At 44.3% G+C, this 27,910-nt stretch overlaps 1 protein-coding gene and 1 long non-coding RNA gene across 6 annotated transcripts in view; one reads left to right on the top strand and one right to left on the bottom strand.

Annotated features, from left to right (window-relative positions):
• The window catches only part of RERE (arginine-glutamic acid dipeptide repeats), a 429,059-nt gene extending 425,489 nt beyond the window's left edge, over window positions 1-3,570 (bottom strand). For 2 of the 3 annotated variants that reach the window (XM_058719218.1, XM_058719219.1), the window contains exon 1: window positions 3,074-3,569. The gene's annotated coding sequence lies outside the window, so the exon portion shown is untranslated. Of the gene's footprint in view, window positions 1-3,073 lie in introns of all 3 variants that reach the window. The other variant, XM_058719215.1, reaches the window with a different exon arrangement.
• LOC131505535 (uncharacterized) lies at window positions 2,771-25,586 on the top strand. 3 transcript variants are annotated; one of them, XR_009258445.1, is made up of 4 exons: window positions 2,771-3,104; window positions 17,315-17,407; window positions 18,965-19,116; window positions 25,205-25,586. It is a non-coding gene; the product is annotated as an uncharacterized LOC131505535 (long non-coding RNA). The 3 variants fall into 3 exon arrangements; XR_009258447.1 differs by having other exon boundaries at window positions 17,352-17,407; window positions 25,205-25,585; XR_009258446.1 differs by lacking the exon at window positions 17,315-17,407 and having other exon boundaries at window positions 25,205-25,583.
• The last annotated feature ends 2,324 nt before the right edge of the window (window positions 25,587-27,910 follow it).

Genomic DNA, 27,910 nt, shown 5'->3' with positions numbered 1-27,910 from the left:
TTTTTTAATCTATTTCATAGAATAAGTCGTCCTATCAGACTTAATTTTATTTGTTTATACGACAATTGAAAACAACATTATTGCAACACAACACTATGACATCTGCAAAACTGCTGATTTTAGTGAGTTCCTCTCCCCCCCATCTCACCCCACAACTGCATTTAATCCCAGAAGAAAACCCCTGGGTCCAGTGCAAGGATTTTTCTTTTCTATAGAGCAAGTCTTTTTGATTTTTTACTAATAATACTGAAAACTTTTTTTTTAATGTTTTATTTATCTTTGAGAGAGACAGAGACAGAGCACAAGCGGGGGAGGAGCAGAGAGAGAGAGAGAGAGACAGAGACAGAGAGAGAGAGAGAGAGAGAGAGAGAGAGAGAGAATCCAAAGCAGGCTCCAGGCTCCAAGCTGTGAGCACAGAGCCCAATGCGGGACTTGAACCCACGGGAGATCATGACCTGAGCCGAAGTCAGGACGCCCAACCGACTGAGCCACCCAGGAGCCCAGATACTGAAAACTTTTTAAAGACTGCTAATGTATGTACAGTTTCCAACACCAAGAACCCAAATAAATCCCTTTAAATTTTGTTTAATATTCCAAGACAAACTATATTTCTCATCATTGTATCAATTCAAAAGGGTCCTTAGAAGTCACTATGTGTAAATACTGATGATAATAGAACAAATTGTCATAACTCAGCCAATAACATATAAAGCCTCAACGCACCAGTACCAGTCAAAGGGCATCTGTATCAGCAGCTCAGGGAAGTGGCATTTGCAGGAAGGCACTACAATTGCGTTCAAAAGAAAATCATTAGGCCTCAGCCGTTACTCCCCTCCCCCGTTCTCTTCGTCAAGATCCTTGGAAGCAATTAACCAGTAGAAGGTGCTATTCTGCGACCCACAGTATTCACACCAACCTCCATCCTTGGCCCAGAGCCGGTTTTAACCCAGGTGGACTCTGTCATCCTATTCCTTGTCCAGTATTCAAGGAAGGCTCTCTACACCACTCCCCCCCCCCTTCCGCACAAAGAAAAAACCAGATCTTCTTTGATAACCCCTATTTACAAAACAAAACTAAACATGACAGTTCCATAGCCGGCATACCTGATTATCAACCATCAGGCCACTAATATGTCAACACACACAGACCCTCAAATACAATTTTCATCATCTTAACTGAAACAATCCACCACTGCTACCTAGAAAAGACCCTGGTCATATTCACTACAGTAAGAGTCAATGGAACAAATCACTGTCTTCACCAAAGTCAGGGGCAATGAGGAATAGGAAAGCAGACTATAAGGCCACGACGTAGAAAGAGGAATTTTATCTTTACATACACAAAAAAGAAAGAGCGGCAGAAACTAGAAATGCAAAGGAAAGAAGGCAGGTGGAGAAGAGGAGTCTCTGAACATGTTTGAGAGTGTCCTTTAGTTTCTAATATACTCTTCTGCCTCTTACAAGGTTGCAAAAAAAGGCCAGACAAGAGATGGGTGAAAGAAAGCTGAAAAAGAAAAGCGTCCACCCTTCCCCCATCTTCTCTCCTCTCTCCCAAAAAGAGCTGTGTTTGTCTGTGCAAACCTAGTCCCAAATATGGGAGAGAGAGAATGAATGTGTGTATGGAAGAACAATGAGCCCTCAGCCTGGTATTGTGTGTGTGTGTGTGTGTGTGTGTGTGTGTGTCTGCCTCTGCCTCTTTTCCCTTCGACCTCAACAACAACAGGGAGAGCTGGAAGCCAGCTCTCCATGCAGGCCATCAAAATCAAAACTGGTTTATGATTTACGGGGGAATTAACTCAGCAAGCAAATCCATGGAAGGAAATCGCTACCCAAAGATGATTTTATGATTGTATAGATCCATCCTGTCTCCCCTCCCCCAACAGACTGAGACTAAAGAAACCAGTGCACACCAGACAAAAAGGTCTCTCTTTAAATGGAAAGCAATTATCAAAACTGTTTCTTATCTAAACATAGGATGCATTCATTTGTGTTCCACGAAAATGTTTTTTTTTTTGTTTTTTTTTTTTTTGCAATTCGCCAACTTTCCCTTTTACTAGTTATCTTTTCTGGGTTTAAAAAATTTGCTTTGGGGAAAGCTATTTCAGGATTCATACAAAACTACTTTCTAAATGTCCCTTAAAATAGTAACACATACTGAAACATTTAAAGCACCCAGTTTCTCAAGGACACATTTTGCTTAAATCAATGTTTGAAGTCTGTAATCCAGAAAAAATTGTAAGCAAACCTTGGAAAAGAGGCAGAGGAAAATGACAATTCAACAATGAATCATTTTGTTTTCCTTTCAACAACTTCTCAAGCAACCAGTTTCAAAGGAAACCTGCAATACTTTCCCCCTCCCCGCGCACACACAGGCACACACACGCGCGCGCGCACACACACACACACACACACTCACAATCTATGTAAAACTACCTCTCTTCCTTTCCAAAACCTTAAAAAAAAATAAAAATAAAAATAGAAGCCACTCTCTTTCACAGAGCAAAACTCAAACATGGTAGTAAGAATCCTATTCTGCTCCAAGTGATTTTGGGCTAGTAATCACACAGAACAGAGAACTGGAGATTTAGAACACAAAGAAGGAATCTCTCCCTAATGGGAAAATGATACTTTAAGAAAAGTCCTCCCCCCAAGACCCCCAAATCCACAAACATTCAAGAAATGTACACTGTGGGTCTCTGACTTCCTTTCCTTTCCCCCACTACCCCCCACCCCCAGTTCGGCCAATAATTCAGTCACATGAAACAGTTTAACCTCAGACAAGTCAAACAAGAGCATGAATAAGCAGCAGAGAGAGAACAGGGGTCAGCAGGCGAGTGGGACAGTGACCTGGCCCGCACAGGGCCGAAGAAGTCCCCGGCCCTTTATGCCCGCCCCCCCCCCCCCCCACCACCACCACCACCACCGGGCGCGCGCGGCTCGCACGCCGGCCTGCCCTTCCCGGCTCCCGGCGGACCCGGGCGTCCACGCCGGCCCCCTGCCACCCCATGTCCGTGCCCAGGACGAGGGGCCAGGAGAGAAGGTGGCCGCCACGCGCCGGCAACTTGGACACTTACCTTCCCCGGATGCGCTACACCATCAATGGAGGTGTGTTCGGCCGGCTCCCGGGAAAGTGGGGGACGGGGCGGGAGGCCCGCGGGGCTGGGGGCCGCCGGGCTCGGGCCGAGGAGGGGGCCGGCCGCGGGGACAGGGCCGGGGGCTGCAGGGGCTTCCCTCCCGTGACCTCGGGGGCGGTCTCCACTTGCTCCCTGCTCCTCGCTCGGCCGGTCCTTCAGGAGCGGGAGCCCAGGATCATGTCTGGTTTTGTTTTTCTGAGGGCGAGGGGCTCCCTGAGGATGATGGTGATTTTTTTTTTTTCCTCAACTAGGAGAGAAAATGAGGCAGAGACAAGGTGGGAGGCGAGCGAGGGGAGAGCACGGGCGAGGCGGAGGCGGGGGCGAGACCCGAGTCGGGCGAGCGTCTCGGGCGTGCGGGAGGAAGAGTAGGCTGGGAGCGCGGGGGGCGGCTCGCGAGCGTCTGTGGGAGCAGCGGCGCCTCGGCGATGGTGGCCGAGCCGCGGCGGGGCTGCTGCACCGACCCGCCGCCCACTCCGCGCTCGGGCCCGGCCCACCTCGCAGTATCGCGCCTCGCCATTGGCGCATCCGGAAGTGACGCGCGCGGAGGCCGGGCCAATGGAAAGCGGAGGGCGGGCGGAGGGGCGGGACTTCTTGCGTTCTATCTCTTTCTCTGTCTCTGTCTGTCTGTCTCTCTCTCTCTCTCTCTCCCCCTCCCTCTCTCCCTCTCTCCTTTTTTTTCCTTTCTAATAAAAAGAGCAGAAGAGAAGGAGGGGAGCGGCCGCGCTGTGCGGTGCCGACGCCAGGGCCCGGGCTCGAGCGCGCGCTCCGGGCGGCGGCCTGGCGGTGGGCTGGGCCCCCCACCCGGGCGCGTCTTTGTGCGCTGCCGGGGTCGCGGCGTGCCGCGGGCAGGTCCCCCGGGCCGACCGCCCAGGGTCCCGTTGCTCTCGTTATTATCAGGGTCACAATTTGCCTTTTCAGCCACTTCAGACGCGGACTCCTATCCCGGGGCCGGGGCGGGGGGGGGGGGGGGGGGGGGCGGGGCGGGGGACACGGAGCGGGTTGCAGCGATTCGCTTTAAGGACCCTTTCGAAATTCCGATGAGAAGGAACGTTTTCAAAATAAGTCTGTGGCAGAAGATTAAGAAAGAGTAAAACGAAATTCTCAGATCGCGCTGCTTCTTTGAAAAGAATATAGCAAAGATGAAAAGCGTGGAAAGTCTCATCAAGGAATAAAGAAGGGACTAGAACCCCAGTCGCAGAGGGAATTTTAGACAGAGCAGTGTGCACAACCCTATGCCGTAAGTTTCACACAAAAAATCCAAATACCACCTTTTTTTCTTTGAGAAGCATAGTATTCTGTGCCACTTCCCGAAAGGCTGGTAATCACGGGGTCTACGGTGCTGTAAGGGGAGAGAGGGGCAGGCCAAATGTTCATATTCTAGTTAATATAATTTATAGGAATGAGGGGTTTGGAAATTTTAATTATGACTAGCAGTTTTTGAAATGCATATCATGTTTATTGAGTTCTTTCACACACCCTGGCATGAATCCAGGGCGAATCATCAACCTATTGTTGGTTGGTTAATATACTGTAAATGCTATTGGTGTCCTTATACCATACACTCTCCCTGAAGGAGTTCAGATCTGTATATAATAGAATAATTAAGGGATACAACACATGCAAAATAATTCACTCATCTATTTCAAATAAAGTGATAATTTTCTCTTTGGAATATCTATTCAGATTATAATTTCCACATCCAGCAGTTTCTTTTAAGAATAATTTGGACTAGCAGATATTATTGGACGGTGACCCAAGAGAGCTAAAAACAAATAGGTCTGTGCCGTTACCTTTCTGAGTAACTTCCGGCAGGAAAAACCCTGTCTTGCTGCAATTCCTGCAGCTATGAAATGGGAAGAGTAGTTAGTAGCTCATTATATATCTAATAATGTGAGAACCGAATTTTACAGCATAATAAATTTCAGTAAAAGGCTCTGGACGTCCTAGATATGGATGGGACTATTCGACATCAGTTTGGAAATAATGAGGAGTAAAGGGTATTAGATGGCTTCAGTTTCCATCAAAATCTACATTTACAAGAGCACTCTTTCTAATAAAGGTTCAGCCCTGTGGTGGGCAAATGGACCACAGTTTTTCAGAAGATGCCTGTGAATCCTACACTACCATTCAGCGGAGAGGCGAGACCCTCTCAAGATCAGGAAACCACATTTATTGTAGTATTAGGGCTTGCCATCACTTCATTTATTTAAAAAACCGTAGATGGGGCGCCTGGGTGGCTCAGTCGGTTAAGCTGCTGACTTCGGCCCAGGCCATGATCTCGCGGTCCGTGAGTTCGAGCCCCGCATTGGGCTCTGTGCTGACAGCTCGGAGCCCGGAACCTGTTTCGGATTCTGTGTCTCCCTCTCTCTGACCCTCCCCTGTTCATGCTCTGTCTCTCCCTGTCTCAAAAATAAATAAACGTTAAAAAATAAAAAAAATAAAAAACCATAGATTAAGGGGCCCCTGGCTGGCCCAGTCAGTAGGGGCATGCCACTCTTAACCTCAGGGTTGTGAGTTTACCCCCTATGTTGGACATAGAGCCTACTTTTAAAACATGTAGATTTAGGAGTCTCAAGATTTCACATTGTTACAAAGCATAACATTATGCTATCGCGCCATAAAATTAGCAAACTAGGTCTCTAACTGCAAAATCTCATGCAAGAATTGTGGTCCAGCCGTAAACCTGGAGAGTACAGCCTTCCTGAGAGGCTGATAATGTAATAACAATACATCTTAATAAGGAAAACTATTAAACCATTGATTGAAAGCTTACTACATCCCAAGCACCATGCAAAGCATGTTGTATTCCTTGGTCCACTTAGTCCTGACAACAGCCCATGAAGTGTATTATTATCTCCATTTTAAAGGTCAAGAAACTGGGGCTTGGAGAAGTTAAATAACATGGTCAAGGTGAAAGAGGTCAAATATCTAGTGGGTTTTTTTCCCCCCCGCTATGAAATTAGAATGCATTTCCTAAATCTCTTTTCAGCAAGCTTTAGAAAATGGGGATTACTTTTGGTTATTGAATTTGAAAATATCAAGAAGGATTTTTGTTAGTTATTTTGTGTATCTTACTATAGGTAGAAGTGATTTTATTTTGTATGCAGAGGTCACATCAGAAACATAAACCATTATTTCAAAGAAGCTGGGAGAGGAGTGCCTAGGTGGCTCAGTCGGTTAAACTTCCAACTCTTGGTTTGGTCTCAGGTCATGATCTCATGGTTGGTAAGTTCAAGCCCCAAATCGGGGTTCACGCTGCCAGTGAGGAGCCTGCTTCGGATTCTCTCTCTCCCTCTCTCTCCCTCATCCCCTACCCCAACTGTGAATGCGCTCACTCACTCTCTCTTTCTCTCTCTTGCTCTCAAAATTAATAAACTTAAAAAAATAAATAAAAGAAGCCAGGAGAAAGAGGGATTATTTAATAAGTGATGTTGGGACAACCAGATAACTATATAAGAAAAAAAATGCTGAAAAAAATGTTTTAACTAGATTTATGTTATTCCTTTTTTTTTTTTAAGTTTATTTATGTATTTTGAGAGAGAGAGAGAGAGCGTGCGAATCCAAAGCAGGCTGTACACTGTCAGCCCAGAGCCCAACATGGGATTCAAACTCATAAACCATGAGATCATGACCTGAGCCGAAATCAAGACTCGGACACTTAACCAACACAGCCACCCAGGCACCCTAAGCATGCAACTCTTGGTCTCAGGGTCATGAGTTCACACCCCACATTGGGTGTAGAGAGAGACCTTACCATGGTCTACAGGATTCTGTAAGACCCATTGAGCCTCTATTTATTAGCTTGAGTTTAAAAGTTTATTTTCTCTATAACCCACATTATAGGTTATGTTTACTCTTTTGTATATGTCAGATATTTTATGATTTGTTTTAATGAAACCATGAAAGTCATTAGAGGAATACTAAAAGCTTTTCAAATCATAGATTGAAGGAGTTTTTTCTAAGCATAACAGGAAATCCAGAAGCCATAAAGGAAAAACACCAATAAATTTTAATGCATACACATTTTACATCTCTATAAGACACAAAAGAACAGCACAACAATGCAAGAAACAAAAAAATTGAGGGAAAATATTTTCAATACCTATAATATAATAATAATTATAATAAATTACCATAATATAATAAAGCTCTTACAAATTGTAAGAAAAAATCAGACAAATGGACAAAATATATGAACAAAAAATTCATAGAGAAATGTGTTCAATAAACATGATTCAATAATAATAAAATAAATGCAAATTAAAATACTCTCTCAGATTAGGGAAAAAGTTTACCTTCACAATACCCAGTATTGATGAGGATGTGGGAAAACAGGCACTTTGATGCACTGTTGGTAAAAATGTAGTCATTCCCTTTTTTAGAACACAATTTGGCAACAACCTATGAAACAATTAAACACCCATACCTTCCACCCAGAAATTCTACTTCTAGAAAGCCATTCTACAAATAATCTTGCATAAATGTATAAAAATAATACAAACATATATATAACTGCAACATTATTTATAATAGTGAAAACCTGAAAAAACCCAAACACCCATCAACAAAGAATGTTTAAATAAATTATAGTACAAACATAACAATGGAATACTTTATAGATTTCAAAAAGAATTAGGTAAATCTGAGTTGATACAGAATGACGATCGGAATTCAGAGTCAAGTCATAGAACAATTATGCAAAAGTATGAATCTATTTGTATTTATTTTATTTTATTTTTTTGTAGTAGGCTCTCTGCCCAACGTGGGGTGGGTCTCGAACTCACAACCCCCAGATCAAGAGTAGCATGATCAGGGCACCTGGGTGGCTGTCAGTTAAGCGTCCAACTCTTGATTTCAACTCAGGTCATGATCTCACAGTTTGTGAGATCAAGTCCCACATTAGGCTCTATTAGGAGCCTGCTTGGGATTTTCTCTCCCTCTTTCTCTGCCCCTCCTCCACTATGCTCTCTTCTCTCTCAAAAAATAAAAGGGGTCGCATGCATGCTCTTCCCACTGAGACAGCCAAGCACTACCTATTTGCATTTTTTAAATTTTTTATTTATTTTTATTTTTTTATTTTAGAGAGGAGGGCAGGGGTTGAGGGAGAGAGAGAGAGAATCTTAAGCAGTCTTCACATTCAGCACAGAGCCCAACTTGGGGCTCAATCCCACAAACCTTAAGATCATGCATGACCTGAGCTGAAACTAAGGGTCGGACACTCGAAGGACTGAGCCACCCAGGCACCTCTATTTGATTTTTAAAAGGACGAGTTTGTAGGGGCACCTGGCTGGCTCAGTCAGTTGAGCATGCAGCTCTTGATCTCAGGGTTGTGAGTTCAAGCCCCATGCTGGGTGTAGAGATTACTTAAAAATAAAAAAAAGGTCTTTTTAAAAAGAGGGACAAATTTGCATCTGCTTCAAAAATGTCTAAAAACACATTCACCAGGAAAATGTTTGTAGTGAGTCCGCTGGGCATGGAATGAAGAGTAACGAGGGAACAGGAGATAGACTTGATTTCATTTGACTCTGTTCTGTTTGATTTTTTTCTCTTCATATCAAGCATGTATAATTTTTATAATTTAAAAAAAAAAGAATTCAAGTTCTTTGAACATATGGCTGGTAACTAGCCTTCATAATTCACCAGAAGTACTCAAGCTTTAGAACAAGTAAATTATTTTCCTCTAAAATGCCTTCGGCAAAACTGGGGTGCTTTATCAAGCCTGGTAACAAACTGAAGCTTGTTTCTAGGCATTTTCTTTGAAATTGCCTTCCAAGATTATGTGGTGCAAACGCCAGCCAGCACTGTGCCCCAGCCACCTCCCTTCGCACTTTTCCTTTTTTTTAAACTTTTTTTTTAATGTTTGTTTATTTCTTTTTGAGAGAGAGATAGAGAGCGAGCAGGGGAGAGGCAGAGAGAGAGAGGGAGACAGAATCCCAAGCAGGCTCCATGCCAAAAGCACAGAGCCTGATGTGGGGCCCGAACCCACAAACCATGAGATCATGACCTGAGCCGAAACCAAGAGTTGGATGCTTAACCAACTGAGCCACCCAGGCGCCCCTGCACTTTTTCAGGTGGAGCCAGAACAGAGCTCACTACTCCTTCCCACCGTGGTCTGTCTGCGGATGCTTAACGCTCACCTTAGGTTTACCGACACCGGGGGTTCGCTTCACAATGTGTTGTACATCAGAATTGCTGCCTCCTCAGTCTTTTCTCTCAGAGCCAGTAAGTAACCCCTGATGGCCTTTGACAGTCCCTCCACTAAGCCGGAATGGAGCCCTGGGTGATTCTGGCCCTTACTGCAGGAGGCACCTGTCACACATGCAAAAACATGTACAAAAGTGAAACAAACAGGGGCGCCTGGGTGGCTCAGTCGGTAAAGCATCTGACTTCGGCTCAGGTCATGATCTCATGGTTCACAGGTTCGAGCCCCGGGTCGGGCTCTGTGCTGACAGCTCAGAGCCTGGACCCTGCTTTGGATTCTGTCTCTCTCTCTCACTCTCTCTCTCAAAAATAAGTAAACATTAAAAAAAATTTTTTTTAAGTGAAACAAACATCTTTCCAAAATTCAAAGCCCTTTTCCTTTGTGTGGATGTGACTGATTATGGACGGCAATTAAGGTTCTCCACTCAACTCCAGACTCCGATGAATTTTCTTTCAACCAAAGTAGAAGTGGGTCTATACACCAACACACCTACAGGTAGATCTCAAGGAAGCCCTGCTCCGCTAAACCATCAGATCCAGTGATCCATGATGCTTTTCTCTGAGTTACACTTAGCCAGCCAATGCCACAGCATGCTGTCCGGAGGCAATGGGTGCCTTTGGGATGAGATCTAAACCCAACATCTGACCTCTGACCACATGTGGTCATTGAAAAGTCTCGTAGGGCTTCATGAAAGAATTAAGGGGAGGAGATGCTGATTTTCATTGTCCTGGCCCAATTCCAAGTTTGATCGTTCTCAGTCCTCCTCCTTTGTCTGCCTGCCATCTCACTGAGACGTGCTATTCCTCGGTTCCTGTTATAAACAGCTGTCCACTGTTACCCGAGCAAGCCAGAGAGCCGGCAAACTCCACCCTGGGGGAAGCTGCATTTCAAGATAAACATTTCCTCCTCATCTTTGGTAAATTACTTAGATTTACCTTGGAGGAAAGGTATAGTTTTCTAGAAAGAATAAAGGCACAGTAATGGGGAGTTAAAAATTATCCACAAGCCCTGTTTTGTCTAAACGGTGAACAAAGAAGACCGGAATTGATCACAAAGGGGCCCTCAGAAGGGGGAGTCCATAGGAAATAAATCTGAGATTCTGACATTTTATTTGGGAACCCAGAATTTAATCTTAAGCATTGATGAAGCAGGGGCTATTTGCCACCAAAATGCATTTCTTCCATCTAAGGCATATTTACAAACAGAGCAAACAGGCAAGTGACTCTGTAAACCAAAGGAAACGAAACACATCCTCTGCCGTTCGAGCTTCAGTGTCTGTGTTGGTCGTGTCTTGGCCCCTCAATTTAATGCTCCCTCCCTCCTTTTCATTCAACACAAGACATCTTAATTTCAAAATATCATCCCCAAAGGTTTCCTTCTAATACTCCAACTTCCAGAGTAATTACTCTCTTTAATCTTAAAAAGACAATTTAGGGGCACCTGGGTGGTTCAGTCGGTTAAGCGTCCGACGTCGGCTCAGGTCACGATCTCACGGTTCATGAGTTTGAGCTCTGTGCTGACAGCCCAGAGCCTGGCACCTGCTTCGGATTCTGTGTCTCCCTCTCTCTCTGCCCCTCCCCCGCTCATACTCTGTCTCTCTCTCTCTGTCTCTCAACATTAAAAATGTTTTTTGTTTTTTTTTTTTTTAATTTTTTTTTTTTCCCAACGTTTTTTATTTATTTTTGGGACAGAGAGAGACAGAGCATGAACGGGGGAGGAGCAGAGAGAGAGGGAGACACAGAATCGGAAACAGGCTCCAGGCTCCGAGCCATCAGCCCAGAGCCCGACGCGGGGCTCGAACTCACGGACCGCGAGATCGTGACCTGGCTGAAGTCGGACGCTTAACCGACTGCGCCACCCAGGCGCCCCAAAAAAATGTTTTTTAAAATTACTCTTAAAAACTCTATTAACTTTTTACTTTTTTAATATATATTTTTTTAATTTTTTAACGTTTATTCATTTTTGAGAGACAGAGAGTGAGCAGAGGAGGGTCAGAGAGAGAGGGGGACACAGAATCTGAAGCAGGCTCCAGGCTCTGAGCTGTCAGCACAGATCCCAAAGTGGGGCTCGAACTCACAAACCTTGAGATCATGACCAGAGCTGAAGCCAGTTGCTTAACCGATTGAGCCAGCCAGGTGCCCCTACCCTTGATACATGTCAAAATAGTTAACCTTGGGGCACCTGGGTGGCTTGGTCAATTGAGCATCCAGCTTTAGGTCATGATCTCATGGTTTGTAGGATCGAGACCCATGTCAGGCTCTGAGCTGACGGTGTGGAACCTGCTTGGGACTCTCTCTCTCCCTCTCTCTCTGCCCCGTCCCTGCTTGCACATGCTCTCTCTGTCTCTGTCTCTCAGAATAAACATTTTAAAAAAGTATTTTAAAAAATAGAATAGTTATCTTTATGGTGGATGTTTGGCCTCTTTTAAGTTTATTTACTTATTTATTTTTAAGTAATCTCTACACCCAACATGTGACTCGAATTCAAGACCCCAAGATCAAGAGCCACATGCTCTTTCAGTCAGCCGGGCACCCCAATGTTTGGCTTTTCTTATAGAGAAAATACAAAAGAAGCAGACCACAAAATACAGAATGTTCATATTCTTTTGATCAATAAAAACATCATAAGAGGGGCAGCTGCCTGGCTCAGCATTCAACTCTTGGTCTCGGGGTTGTGAGTTCGAGCCCCACATTGGGTGGAGATTACTTAAAAATAAAATTTATTTAATTAAAAATGTCATAAGAATGATTTCCCAAACATCCCCCCAAAAGGCCGTCAACCAATCTCCAAAAGAGCCCCATTACCTTCAAATTAATAGCAAATTCTTACTACAGATATAGGATAGAGAACGCCTAGACGAGCTGTGATGGCTCTTTGCTATACACAGAAGCATGTTCCTCCTCTGACCTAGGTATGCAATTACAATCCCAGGGTGAAAGGAATCGTCTAGAGTCAGGGAGAGGTGACAAAGGGACAGAAAAACTTTGGGTAAACTGATTACCACTAATAAAGGAAATGAATTTCAGTCTCTGTAATTAAGGATAAAGTACAGGAATAACAATACTTGGTTATATTTATTTATTTATTTATACTGACTCTTGATTTCAGATCAGGTCATGATCTCATGGTTCCTGGGTTCAAGCCCTATGCCACGTTGGGCTCCTTGCTGACAGCAAGGAGCCCGCTTGGGATTCTCCCTCTCCCTCTCTCTCTGCCCTTCCCCACTAGTGCTCTGTCTCTCTCTCAAAATAAATAAGTAATGGGGCGCCTGGGTGGAGCAGTCGGTTGGGCGTCCGACTTCAGCCAGGTCACGATCTCACGGTCCGTGAGTTCGAGCCCCGCGTCGGGCTCTGGGCTGATGGCTCAGAGCCTGGAGCCTGTTTCCGATTCTGTGTCTCCCTCTCTCTCTGCCCCTCCCCCGTTCATGCTCTGTCTCTCTCTGTCCCAAAAATAAATTTAAAAAAATAAATAAATAAATAAATAAATAAGTAAACATTAGAAAAATTAAATATAAATAGATTTTTTTTATAATCTTACAGAATTTTTTTTAAACTTCTTTTAGAAGCCCCTGATAATATACTCATGAAGATGCACTCCCAAACCCAAAACAGAAATCAAATAGTATGGGTTAAAGACTCAAATGTGAAATGCAAAACTACAGAAATTTTAGATACAGTGTATGAGAAGCTGTTGAATAAGACCTAAAAAGCACAACCTGGTGAAAGACACAATTGACTAAAATGATCTCAAAGACTTCTTATGAGAAATTACATTAAAATAAGTGGAAATCACATGTTGGGAAACGATCACTGTAATTTCCATAAGCATGACAGAATTAGTGATTAGAATCCATAAAGAATGCTTATAAATCTATTCAAGTTGGGGCCCCTGGGTGGCTCAGTCGGTGGAGCATCCGACTTCAGCTCAGGTCATGATCTCACGGCCTGTGAGTTTGAGCCCCGCGTCGGGCTCTGTGCTGACAGCTCAGAGCCTGGAGCCTGCTTCGGATTCTGTGTCTCCCTCTCCCTCTGCCCCTCCCCTGCTCATGCTGTGTCTCTCTCTCTCCGTGTCAAAAATAAATAAACATTAAAAAAAAAAATCTATTCGAGAAAGACAACCCAACAGAAAAGTGGTTGAAGGTAAGAACAGAGAATTGGCAGGGGCACCTGTGTGGCTCAGTCAATTGAGCATCCAACTCTTGATTTTAGCTCAGGTTATGATCCCAGGGTTGTGGGATCGAGCCCTGCACTGGGCTGCACGCTGAGCTGGGAGTCAGCTTGGGATTCTCTCTCTCCCTCCCTCGATACCTGTCTGCCCTGCTTGAGCCTGCTCAATAAATACATACATACAGACAGACAGACAGAAGTAAAGAACAGACAATCGGCAGAAGAATCTGTATGTCCAGTAAACACAAAACGATGTTCCATCTCTCATGTCCTCATTCTTGGCAGTTTCAATACACACATAGATGACCCTTCTAACAACTGGCTTCTTGTGTGTGTGTGTGTGTGTGTGTGTGTGTGTGTGCGTGTGCACATGCATGTGTGTGTGTGTTTTGTCAAATACACATAACAATCTATCATCTTCATAATTTTTGAGTGTGCAGCTCAATAAACTACATTCACACCGTTGTGCAACCAGCCTCCGTGTGCAAGATGAAAATCTTGCAAAATCAAAACTCTATATCCATGAAACAACAACTCCCCATTTTGCCCTCCTCCGCCAGCCCCTGGGAACTACTATTCCGCTACTATTTCTGTTTCTATGAATTTGACCACTCTAGATACCTTATATAAGTGAAATCAAACAGTATTTGCCTGGCTCATTTCAGTTAACGTAACATCCTTGTATTAATTTGCTAGGGCTGACGTATAGAGTGCCACAGACTCAATGGCTGAAAACAGAAATGTATTTTCTCACAGTTCTGGAGGCTGTAAGTCTGAGATCAAGGTGCCAGCAGGTCTGGTTTCTCCTGAGGCCTCTCTCCTTGGCTCATAGGTGGCTGCCTTCTGATTGTGTCCTCACCTGGTTTTTTCCACGTGTGTGCATCCCTGGTCTCTCTTACTCTTCTTTAAAAAAAAAAACAAACACCTTTTTTTTTCAGGTCACCTGGGTGGCTCAGTCGGGTAAGCTTCCGACTTCAGCTCAGGTTATCTCACGGTTTGTGGGTTTGAGCCCGCATCGGGCTCTGTGCTGACAGCTCAGAGCCTGGAGCCTGCTTCGGATTCTGTGTCTCCCTCTCTCTCTCTGCCCCCTCCCCCCCCCCCCCCGCCACTTGGCACTCTCTGTCTCTCTCAAAAATAAACATGAAAAAAATTAAAATTTTCATATTTATTTATTTTTGAGAGAGAGAGACAGAGAGTGAGCAGAAGAGGGGCAGACAGAGAGGGAGGCACAGAATCCAAAGCAGACTCCAGGCTCTGAGCTGTCAGCACAGAGCCCAATGTGGGGCTTGAACTCCACAAACCCTGAGATGGTGACCTGAGCCGCAGTTGGATGCTTAACTGACTGAGCCACCCAGGTGCCCCTCTTCCTCTTCTTTTTTTTTATTTTTTATTTTTTTTTTTTTAATTTTTTTTTTTTTCAACGCTTTTTATTTATTTTTTTTGGGGACAGAGAGAGACAGAGCATGAACGGGGGAGGGGCAGAGAGAGAGAGGGAGACACAGAATCGGAAACAGGCTCCAGGCTCCGAGCCATCAGCCCAGAGCCTGACGCGGGGCTCGAACTCACGGACCGCGAGATCGTGACCTGGCTGAAGTCAGATGCTTAACCGACTGCGCCACCCAGGCGCCCCATCCCCTCTTCCTCTTCTTATATGGACATCCACCAGTCCTGTTGGATTTGGCTCCCATCCTTAAGATCTCACTTCCCCTTAACCACTTCTGTTAAAGACCCTATCTCTAAATATATATAGTCACACTGGGGGTGAGTATTCTTTTAAATTCAGGGGGACCTGTCCCTTTGTGCATCTGCAATGGTGACCTGTATAAACAGTCTGCACTGACTGCCTTTGGACTTGCCCATTTCTCTTTTCTTAACAACATCTTAAACTGCTTTAATTAATTACTTAGCAGATTTATATAGCAGAACAACTACTTAGCCTCAGTGGCCTTTTTGGCCATAACAATGATTTGATCAAGAGTTTACTATTAATTTCATTTTAGGTGAAAGTTGGTTGCCACTGGCCCCTGGATTCAGTGCTTATGGTCACTGGTAAGGACGTTTGAGACAAACTAGATCATTTGTTCGCTTACTTATTAGTGTACCTATTGTTTGCACCCTGCTGGAATGTGAACATCACAAAGGCAGGCATATTTGTTGAATCACAAGGAAGAGGGGTGTGGTGAGGAACAAAAAATGCACATGAAGGGGTGCCTGGGTGGCTCAGTCGGTTGAGCACCCGACTTCGGCTCAGGTCATGATCTTACAGTCCGTGAGTTCGAGCCCCGCGTCGGGCTCTGTGCTGACAGCTCAGAGCCTGGAGCCTGCTTCGGATTCTGTGTCTCCCTCTCTCTCTGCCCCTCCCCCACTCATGCTCGGTCTCTGTCTCTCCAAAATGAATGAACATTAGAAAAAAAAGAATTAAAAAAATGCACATGAAGCCCTCATAGTTGACTGTGGACATTGCTTAACTACATGTAAGATTGAGTTCACTCATAGTCAGTATGAGTATATAGCAGATTTGAGCTTTGGCATTGACTACTGTCAGGTGTAAATTTTTGAAAACTTTTTTTTTAATGTTTATTTTTGAGAGAGAAAGACAGAGGGTGAGCAGGGGAGGGGCAGAGAGAGGAGACACGGAATCTGAAGCAGCTTCAGGCTCCAAGATGTCAGCACAGAGCCCAACAGGGGGCTTGAACCCACGAACCATGAGATAATGACTTGAGCCGAAGTCGGACATTTAATCGACCGAGCCACCCGTGCGCCCCATTGAAAACTTCTGAATGAAGTTGATTATAACACTTTGGGGGAAAAAAACTACTTAGTTGAAGTCACTGAAATGTATCAAATCAATTTTTGTGATCTCATTTAAAATAAATTCTCTGTCCTCTAATATATCTATTAACTCATGTTAATACAGATTAAAATAGACAACGTTAAGTATACAAAGCTACGGGCATTGTTTTAATTTCAAGTATTCTCTGAGAACATGTGATTAGACCGTGTATAGATAATGGTGTGTATATGTGTTCCAGAAGAATTCAGATTCTTGTCTTCCGGAAATAAATCTGAGTTGGTCCTAATACCACATCCCCAGTGACTCGACGCCCTCCTCCTCTTCTGTGTCTGCTTACATTCCATGGTCAAGCACTGTACCCTCTGCCTTCCACACACCCTCAGCAACCTGCCTCCTCACTTCCTAATATTCCCTGAGCCAAACCACAACCCCGGTGATAATTCCAACTTGCTGCCTGCTCGGCACCTGCACCTGCCCAGCCAAATGCGTCTGGCATCACACGGCCTGGTTTCATTTTAAATTCATGACCACAAACCTCAAGTGGACTCTTAATGCCCTTGGCAATCATAGGATACTTAACCCAGGTTCACTTCTCACCCAATGCTCCAGCAAGTTATCCACCTCCCTTCCTCCCTCCTCAAACCTCCAACCCCCCTCCCTTCTTTCTGAGGTCACTGTGGATATTGACGTGATCAGCAGAGGAAGTCCACTCCCCACATCTATCTCTCCATCTCTGAACCCCACCCGCTGGCTTCCTGCCTGCTCCGGTAGATGAATCACCTACAGTGCTATGGACGTCCAGCCCTCTGCTTTGACCCCTCTCCTCCCATCATTCATGAGTACCACTCAGCCCTTCTCCCCTTTTTCTGATACATCTTTTTTATTTTTATTTTTATTTTTATTTATTTATGTTTTGCTGTCCGCTGGACCAAAACTTTTCCCACCGACAATGCCACGGAGCCCCGTGTTGCTGGAACGAAGAGCCAATTCTGCCTGCCACTTTCCTGATCTATTTGCAGCTTTTGATACAACTGATCGCGACCTCCTACCTGACAGACTCTTTCGGCTGGGCCGCCGGGACACGATCCTCCTGGTTTCCTGTTACCTCACAAGTGAGTATTTCTCAGTGTTTTTCAGTGATTCCTTTGCTTCTCCCCAGCCTCCGAGTGTTGTAGCCCCCAGGTGTAGTCCTTTTCTGCACCTACAATCCGTCCCCTGTTGATTCCATTCCATTCACTGTCATGACTTTAAAGACCACCTAATTGCTGATCATTCTCAAGTGTACGTCTCCGACCCAGACCTCCCTCCTGAACCCCAGACTCCTATAGGCCAAGGGCTGGCTCAGCATCTCCACCTGGATGTCTAAGGTATGTCAACTTTAATATCCCCAAACTAAGCACCTGCCCACCTGAGGTCTTCCCCATCTCAGTCAATAGCAACTCCATTCTTCCAGGTGCTCAAACTAAAACCTTTGAGTCTTTCACATCCACATCCAATCCATCAGAAAAATCCTATTGGCCCTGCCTCCTAACGATGTCCATGAGCTGACTGCTTCTTACCACCTCTGTCACTACCATCATAGTGCAAGTCGCTGTCATCTCTTGCTTGGATTATTGCAGTGGGCTCTTAATTTCTGACCCTCTAGATAGTCTATTTCCAATTTGGTAGCTGTGATTTTTTTTTATAGTATAGGTTAGGGCGCCTGGATGGCTCAGTGGGTTAAGTGTTAAGTGGGGTAAGCGGGTTAAGCTCTTGGTTTCGGCTGAGGTCACGATCTCACAGTTCGTGGGGTCGAGTCCCACATCTGGCTCCTTACTGACAGCTCAGAGACTGCTTGGGATTCTCTCTCTGCCCGTCCCCTGCTGCTTGTGCTCTCTCTATCTCTCCGCCCCTCCCCCTGAAAGTAAATAAATAGGGGTGCCTGGGTGGCTCAGTTGGTTAAACGTCCAACTTGATTTCAGCTCAGGTAATGATCTCATGGTTTGTGGGTTCGAGCCCCATGTCAGGCTCTGTGCTGACAGCATGGAGCTTGCTTGGGATTCTCCTTCTCCCTGTCTCTCTGCCCCTTCCCTGCTCATGCTTGCTCTCTCTCTCTCTCTTTTAAAAATAAATACAATTTTAAAGAAAGAGAAAGAAAGAAAGAAAGAAAGAAAGAAAGAAAGAAAGAAAGAAAGAAAGAAAGAAAGAAAGAAAGAAAGAAAAAGAAAGAGGAAGGAGGAAAGAAAAAAAGAAAAAGAGAGAAAGAAAGAGGAAGGAAGGAAGGAAGGAAGGAAGGAAGGAAGGAAGGAAGGAAAGATAGGTTAGATTCTCTCACTGTGCAGTTCAAAACTTGACAATGACCCTGTATCAGTCAAGATGATCCCTGTTATGTTGTGGTAACAAATAACCCCAAAATTTCAGGGACTTAAAATAGCGATCATTTCTGGGGCACCTAGGGGGCTCAGTCGGTGAAGCTTCCAACTCTTGATTTCAGCTCAGGTCATGATCTCACAGTTCATGAGCTCGAGCCCCAAGTCAGGCTCTGAGCTGACAGTGTGGATCTGCTTGGGAGTCTCTCTCTCTCTCTCTCTCTCTCTCTCTCTCTCTCTCTGCCCCACCCCCGCTCACACAAGCTTTCTCTCTCTCCCTCTCTCAAATAAATAAACAGTGATCATTTCTTTCTCATGCAGCACATCCATCTGAGGCAGCAGCAGGGAGCCGCTCGTCACCACCGTTGATCGTTGATCGTTGATCGGAGACTGGGGCTTTCAGCTCAGGATCCTACTTGGATGTTTCTGGTCACCTTGTCAGAAGAGTAAAAAGCTCTAGAAAATTATCACTGGTAATCAACTGCCTCTAAAGCAAATTCTCAAAGCTCAGTGGCCAGAACTGTTCGCACGGCTTGATACGTCCTTAAGACAGCCAGGAAGTGTCATCCCACTCCATTCTGAGGGCCGGGAGCTAGAAATACATGGTGCTCTCCTGAACACCATGGGCTCCCAGCAGTGCTCAAGATAGAAAAGCACAGTCCTCACACCAGCTTGTGAAGCTCTGCATTAGCAGCCGTCGCCCCCACCTCTCTGGCCTCACCGCCCCCGCTCTCTCCCTGGTACCATTACCATTGCCTCCGAGACGCCTTTCCTCTGCCTGCGTGGCTCTTCCTTCAACGATCTGTACGATAATTCCTTCACCTCCTACCCTGACCGATTTATGAGGGCAGGGAAGGCAGAGGCCGTGTCTGTTTTGTCCACGGATGTGCCCCCCACAAGCCAAGCCCAGATCAGCACCTGCCCAAGACAGGAGCTCAGGAATTGTCGCTTCAGTGAATGATCCTCACTAGTGGTCAGGAAAATACAAAGGAAACCCGCAAAACATTGCTTCACACCCATGAGATGATAAAGCGTACAAGTCTGACAATTGCAAGCCCTGATGAGGAGTTAGTGAGAGGAAACTCCTGCGCTGCTCAAGAGTGCACGCTGGGTGCAGCCACTCTGGGCAATCTGGCACTCTGGAGTCAAGTCCAAGGTAAATGCGAATCGTTACGATCCGGCAATTTCACTTCCCAGTGTTCACCCTGAAGAACCCTCATCCACATATGTGCAAGGAGCCATGCAAAAAGATGTTCACAACAGCATTGCTTACAATAGGGGAACAAATGGAAACAACTAGAATTTCCATCAGCCAGACACTGGATAAATGATTGTCATATCTGAGGGACCATCGTAAAGCAGTTACAATGAATTATTTTATAAGTATTGACTTCCAGTGTAAGGAGATCGGAAGCTGCTTTCATTCACACAGCAGGAAACCAAGCTGAGAAATCTGAAAATCTGCAATTATTTTTAGACCTGTCAGAGAACTGAGGTCACAGGGCAAGCTGCCAAATTGGGAGAGGTGGACTTAAAGGTGCAGAGAATCACAACTTACCTGAGCAGAAACTCTACGGGAACCAGTACCTGAGAAGGTATTCTAGTCGACATATTGCTGGAGGCTCAGAGTGGATAAGCTTGAAAGTTAAAAACTCCAGAGGCCCCTCACACTTGTGAGTTTTACCCCCAGGAGCCCTTCCAGATCCTCACAGTAAAGATCCAGAAAAAACCCCCTCACACCTCACCAGGGGAAAGGGGAAAGGAGCCGTTTTGGTATATACCCCGAGGATTCTGTTCCTCTTAACAAGCCCTGCCCTCAAAAGAAACCATTTCACCAGAGCCTAATGGACCCAAGAGAAGGGAAATATCCAGCTGCAACCCCCTCGAGCCTTTCTACCTTACCAAAGGGGGTAAGGGAGCTGAGAAGCCCTGGGAAGTCACAGCCCACAGGCACAGGCTCACCAAAAGACCAAGACCTCACAATCTACACCCACCATGTCATATTCCAGCTGCAGAAAATCACAGGCAAAGACAAATTTTGAAAGAGGCCAGAGGAAAAGGACTTACCTATGGAGGAGAGAGGAAAGAATGACACAGAATTTCCCTTTGGAAACCATGCAGGCAAGAAATGGATGGAAATATTGAAAGTGTTGAAAGAGGGGCACACCTGGGTAGCTCAGTCGGTTAAGCATCCAACTCTTGATCTCCGCTCAGGTCTTGATTGATCTCAGGGTTGTGAGTTCAGGCCCCACATTGGGCTCCGTGCTGGGCATGAAGACAACTTAAAAAAAAAAATTTTTTTTTTTAAAAAACATTGACCCGGGGGGGGCCGCCCGGGTGGCTCAGTCGGTTGAGCATCTGACTTTGGCTCAGGTCATGATCTCACAGTACGGGAATTCAAGCCCCGCGTCGGGCTGTGTGCTGACCAGAGCCTGGAGCCTGTTTCAGATTCTGTGTCTCCCTCTCTCTCTGACCCTCTCCAGTTCATGCTCTGTCTCTCTCCATCTCAAAAATAAATAAACGTTAAAAATTTTTTTTGAAAGAAAAAAATTCACTAACTTAGAATCCTGTACCCAGTGAAGTTATCCTTCAAAAGTCAAGGAGGCAGACGCCTGGCAGGCTCAGTCAGAAGAGCATGCGACTCTTGATCTCGGTGTCATAAGTTTGAGCCCCACGTGGGTGTAGAGATTACTTAAAAACAAAAACATCTTTTTTTTAAGTTATTTATTTAGAGACAGAGAGAGAGAGAGAGAGAGAGGGAGAGAGCATGAGTGGGGGAAGGGCAGAGAGAGAGAATCCCAAGCAGGCTCCTTGCTTATCAGCACAGAGGCCAAGGCGGGCTTGATCCCATGAACCATGAGATCTTGACCTGAGCCAAAATCAAGACTCGGACACTTAACCTACTGAGCCACCCAGGTGCCCCCAAAATAAAAAATCTTTTAAAAAGGAGTAAGGATGGGGTGCCTGGGTGGCTCAGTCAGTTAAGCGGCCAACTTCAGCTCAGGTCATGATCTCGCGGTCCGTGGGTTCGAGCCCCGCGTCAGGCTCTGTGCTGATAGCCCAGAGCCTGGAGCCTGTTTCAGATTCTGTGTCTCCCTCTCTCTGACCCTCCCCCGTTCATGCTCTGTCTCTCTCTCTGTCTCAAAAATAAATAAACGTTAAAAAAATTTTTTTTTAAATAAAAATAAAAAGGAGTAAGGAGAAATAAAGAATTTCTCAAACCAAAAACAGAGAATTTGTTGCCAAGTAGACATACTTTCCAAGAAGTATTAAAGTAAGTTCTTCATAGAGAAGGAAAGGACATTGGTCAGAACTCAGATCTACAAAGAAAGGAAGAGCATTAGGAAATAACGAATAAAGGTAAAATGATTTATGTGTAGTGATACAAAAAAAAATTCTAAGGAGCGTAATGCTGAAGGAAAAAGGCAATTTGCAAACAGACATTTATAGAATGAAATCATTTATAAGATTTATAAAAACATACTATACAATGCCGGAGTATTATGTGGATACATGTATAAGAAGTACAATTATAAAAAGTCACTATGGAGAGTCAGACCAACTTCAATATAGGTTAAGCCTATGAAGGTTGGCAGGACTGTGGCGTGAGAAGAATCTTGGTGGTATTTGTAATATTTTATTTCCTTCAAAAATATCTAAAGCAAATATGCAAAAAGAACATTTTTAAAAATCTATTTGTCGGGGCACCTGGCTGGGTCAGTCAGTACACTATGTGACTCGATCTCAGGATCAAGACCATAGGTTCGAGCCCATGTTGGATGTAGAGATTACTTAAAAATAAAATCTTTAGGGGCACCTGGATGGTTCAGTGGGTTGAGTGTCCGATTTCAGCTCAGGTCATGATGTCGCAGTTCGTGAGTTCAAGCCCTGCATTGGGCTCTGTGCTGACAGCTCAGAGTCTGGAGCCCGCTTCAGATTCTGTGTCTCTTTCTCTGTCTTCCCCTCCCCCATTCACGCTGTCTCTCTCTCTCTCTCAAAAATAAACATATAAAAAAAATTGTTTTAGGGGCGCATAGGTGGCTTAGTCGGTTAAGTGTATGACTTCGGCTCAGGCTGTGATCTCACCGTTGGTGAGTTCCAGCCCCATATCAGGCTCTATGCTGACAGCTCAGAGCCTAGAGCCTGCTTTGGATTCTACGTCTCCCTCTCTCTTTGCTCCTCCCCCATTTGTGCTCTCTCTCTCTCTCTCTCTCTCTCTCTCTCTTTCTCTCTTTCTCTCAAAAATAAATAAATATAAGAAAACTTTTTTAATAAAAAGTAGAAAATCATAAAAAATAAAATAAAATCTTTAGGGGCACCTGGATGGCTCAGTCGGTTAAGTGTTCGACTCTTGATTTTGGCTCAGGTCATGATCTCAAGGTTCATGGGTTAAAGCCCTGCATTGGGCTCTGTGCTGACAGTGTAGAGCCTGCTTGGGATTCTCTCTCTCCCTCTCTCTCTGCCCCTCACCTGCTTATGTACATGTGTTCTCTCTCCCACAAAATAAATAAACATTTTTAAATAATAAATCTTAAAAAAATAAAAATAAAAATCTATTTGTTATGTTCTGTACTTAGAATGTTAAGGAAATTTTTTTTTTAATTTTAAGAAAAATAGTAGCCAATGGGATGCCTGGCTCACTCAAGGGGTAAATCATGTGACTCTTGATCTCAGGGTTGTAAGTTCCAGCCCCACAGTGAATGTAGAGATAATTTAAAAATAAATTATCTTAAAAAAAAAAAAGGCACCTGGGTGGCTCAGTCAGTTAAGCATTTGACTTTGGCTCAGGTCATGATCTTGCGGTTGGTGAGTTCAAGTCCTGCCTTGGGCTCTGCACTGACAGCTCAGAGCCTGAAGCCTGCTTCGGATTCTGTGTCTCCCTGTCCCCCTGACCCTCCCTCGCTCATGATCTGTTTCTGTCTCTGTCTCTCTTTGTCAAAAATAAACATAAGAAAAATAAAATAAAATTTACCTTAGAATCTTATGATGTTTCATCAGAGTAGAACCCTTGAAGTCACCTAGTCAGACTCTGGTCTCAGCATCTTAAATATTATTGATTACTGTTTGGGTTGAATTGTGTCCCTAGTCCTAACTCCTATTTCCTCAGAATGTGACCTTGCTTGGAATAAGGTTGTTGCAGAGACAATGAGTTAAGATGATGTCATACTGGAGTAGGGTGGGCCCTTAATCCAATAGGACTGATGTCCTCATAAGAAGATGACCATGTTAGGGGCACCTGGGTGGCTCAGTCAGTTGAGCATCCGACTTAAGTTCAGGTCATGATCTCGCGGTCTGTGAGTTCGAGCCCCGCACCGGGCTCTGTGCTGGCAGCTCAGAGCCTGGAGCCTGCTTCGGATTCTGTGTCTCCCTCTCTCTGCCCCTCCCCTGTTCATGCTCTATCTCTCTCTCTCTCTGTCAAAAATAAATAAACATTAAAAAAGAAGATGACCATGTTAAAAAACGAAAAAGAAGATGGCCACGTAGAGACACAGACACAGACACTCAGGGAGAAATCCATGTGAAGATGGGGACAGAGGTTTGAGTGATGTGTCTACAAGCCAAGGGACACCAAGGGTGCTGGCAGCCACCAGGAGCCAGGAGAGAGACCTGGAAAAGATTCTCCTTCAGAGCCCTCAAAAGGAAGCAACCCTTGGGTGCCTGGCTGGCTCATTGGGTGTGCTACTCTTGACCTTGGGGTTATGAGTTTGAGCCCCATCTTGGGTGTAGGGATTACTTAAAAATAAAATCCTTTATAAAATAAATAAAATCTTGGGGCGCCTGGGTGGCGCAGTCGGTTAAGCGTCCGACTTCAACCAGGTCACGATCTCACGGTCCGTGAGTTCGAGCCCCGCGTCAGGCTCTGGGCTGATGGCTCGGAGCCTGGAGCCTGTTTCCGATTCTGTGTCTCCCTCTCTCTCTGCCCCTCCCCTGTTCATGCTCTGTCTCTCTCTGTCCCAAAATAAATTAAAAATGTTGAAAAAAAAAATTTAAAAAAATAAAAAAAATAAAAAAATAAAATAAAATAAAATAAATAAAATCTTTTATAGATGATATAGATAGATATAGATATACATATAAATTTACATATACATATACATATACATATACATATACATATACATATACATATACATATACATATAATTTTCTTTCCAGAAAGATAGCAGCAATGCCGACATCTTAGTTTTGGACTTTTAGCCTCCAGAACTACAAGGCAACAAATTTCTATTGTCTTAAGCCACCCAGTTTGTGGTACTTTGTGAGAAATAAGGAAACTAAGAGAATAATCTTGTTTCGGTGGGTTTTACCTCCTGACGTGTATCACATTAAGCATCTTTGAAACACAAGAATCTACCAGCACACATTCCACATGGTCTCAGCACAATGACGTCATCACATGTCATACAGCTTCTGCAAACCCCCACTGTGCACCTGCCGTGGGATGAGAGCGACAAAGGCAAGTAACATCTTAGTTTGTTATGAAATGTTTTTGACCTCACAGACCCCAAAAAAGGGTCTCTTGAGAACTGCCTACTAATCTAAATCCCTTCTTTTTTATAGATGCAGAAACTGAAGCTTAAGGATAGGAAGGAGACTCCCCTCAGCTTTGGGCTAATTAGAGTCTCAGCTTCCTGACTCAACTGTGGGGGTTCCTTGAACAACAAAGCCACAGAACAAATGTTTAGAGGAGGGGCAAAGGCAAGTAACTTGTGTGAAACCAACTAGTTAGTCTAGACTAGACAGTGCTTTATTCTTTGTTATATCATTAAGTACAAGTCCTTCCTCCTCCTTCCCTTCTTTTCTTCCTTCCTCCCTCCTTCCTTCCTTCCTTCCTTCCTTCCTTCCTTCCTTCCTTCCTTCCTTCCAAGTAAGCTCTACGTCCAACATGAGGCTCGAACTCACGACCCTGAGATCAAGAATCATGTACTCTACTGACTGAGCCTGCTGGGTGCCCCAAGTACAGGTCCTCTAAATTGGCCTGTGCACAGCACTAGTTTTATTTTATTTTATTTTATTTTTAAATTTTTTTAACATGTATTTATTTTTTGAGAGACAGAGAGAGAGAGCACGAGCAGGGGAGGGGCAGAGAGAGAGGGAGACACAGAATCCAAAGCAGGCTCCGGGCTCCGAGCTGTCAGCACAGAGCCCGACGGGGGGCTCGAACTCACGAACCGTGAGATCATGACCTGAGCCGAAGTCAGTCTCCTAACAGACTGAGCCACCCAGGCGCCCCTTTTTTTTCTTTCTTTTTTTTTTTTTTTTTTTGCACTCGTTCATTTTAAAAAGGGATTTAGGGGTGCCTGGCTGGCTGAGTCGGTAGAGCATGGGACTCTTGATTTCAAGGTCATAAGTTCAAGCCCCACACTGGGTGTGGAGCCTACTTAAAAAAAGTGATATAAAGGGTATGACCCACGTTTTAAGAAACAAGAGTAAGCTCTTTTCCCCAAATTCTAAGGCAACATCTGATTGCGATGCCAAGGATCCTAGGGTACCCATGACCGCCCCCCACCCCCGGGGTTGGCATGACGAAAATGTGCATGTGGATGTGTGTGAGCAGCCGACATACGCACATCTTTGGTGAGAAGGAGCCATAGTGATCCTCGGGTTCTCAAAGGGGGTCCATGACTCAGAGATTACACGCCACTGCAAGAGGGAAAGGTCATCCAAGCAAGGCTGACTTAGAGGCTTTCTCTCTTGGCTGTGCGAGGACTTTGAAATCAGGCTGCTTCTCCCTTCTCTGCCCACGGGACAAGTCTTTCTGCACCAGCCTCCACAGATGTGTGGATGGGACCTCCCTCTGCCTTGAGCCTCTCATGCCACTGTCTTGTGACCTGAAACCAGATGTTCATGAAAGAGCTAATTCATTAAAAAGTCATGTGAAGAATGACCTCTGCCTGCAGTAACCATCAAATAGCAGAATAATTCAGGGCTGTAGGGACAGAGAGGGGGCACCAAGAGCAGAGACTTCATGAAGTCTTCATGAAGCAGAGAGAGACTCCATGCTTTCACTCTCCGTTTGGCCCAGAACAACCAAATGTTGATATAAATACAAACCTTGGAACAGTGATGTTTAAAATTCTAAACATTTTAATACGTGAACATACATTGGATGGATCTTGATGGACTAAATTCAGCTGTAGGTAAGATTTTTCTAATTGGAAATAAGGAACAAAATAAGAGCATATATATATATATATATATATGTATATACACATATATACACACACATATATGTATATATACACACGTATATGTATATGTAAATATATGTATATAAATATTTGAGATAAAATCTTGTCTTTGTTCCTCCAACGATCTAAAGTTCAATTTCATGATAACCAAATACTTTAGTTATTTGTCTTTGCACAATCATGTTCATTAATCAGCTGCACTTTCCTGAATCATTATTTTTGGAGGATTCTGAGCGAAGAAAATTAGCAGATTGATTTCTCATCTAAACACCAAAATATGCAGCATAAAAACAATTAAAAAAAAAAAACCTTTAGTTGAACTGTTCGAAATAACTCATCATTTATTTTTGCATATTCTGTGGCACAACAGTAAGGTGTCATGGCCACTTCTGGAAAAGGAAATTTATCTTCCAAGAAGCGTATTGGTTCACCTCCAAATTCACAAATGCTGCAGTTGCTTATGGCCGAAGAAGGTCTTTCCCCTCGAGTGGGGATTTAAGTGCATATACCCCAGGTTCCCTACTTATGTATTCTGATTATACCTTGCAGCAATAAAAGGTAGTTCACTCTTGCTTTTTATCTGGTAAAATATCACAGTTTAATTAAATTATTTTGGTCCGAGTCCAAAACACCCTCTTCACGATGTCCTAGAAGTTATAGGTTTTCCGATGGATGCCAAGGCTATTAAGACTGTACGTACATTATGATCATTATGGATCCATGTATTACGGTCATCTCTACAGTTCATTATTTAATAGTGCTTGTCTGAAAGGTCAAAGTCTTTACAGGATCATTTGGCTCATTGGCGACTTGGCTAATTTACAAATAATTTCACAAATATTTTCCTGTCAGCGATGCTTGTTGACAAAGATCTGATTCAGGAGATGGAATCTTCAGATTATAAATGCCGCACTGCCTGAACCAGATACCCTCCAGCATTTCCTTATTCCAAATAATACCACTTTGTTAAATAGATATGATACGCACTCAAAATACGGCAATCTGCTTTTTTAAAAAATCATCTTCCTTTCATTACAAGTCTCAGAAATCAGTAATCTAAGTTGTATCTCCTTGC

Source organism: Neofelis nebulosa, chromosome 2 (genome assembly GCF_028018385.1).
Source record: "Neofelis nebulosa isolate mNeoNeb1 chromosome 2, mNeoNeb1.pri, whole genome shotgun sequence".
Taxonomy (NCBI): Eukaryota; Metazoa; Chordata; class Mammalia; order Carnivora; family Felidae; genus Neofelis; species Neofelis nebulosa.
This window is presented reverse-complemented; position numbering and strand designations above follow the sequence as displayed.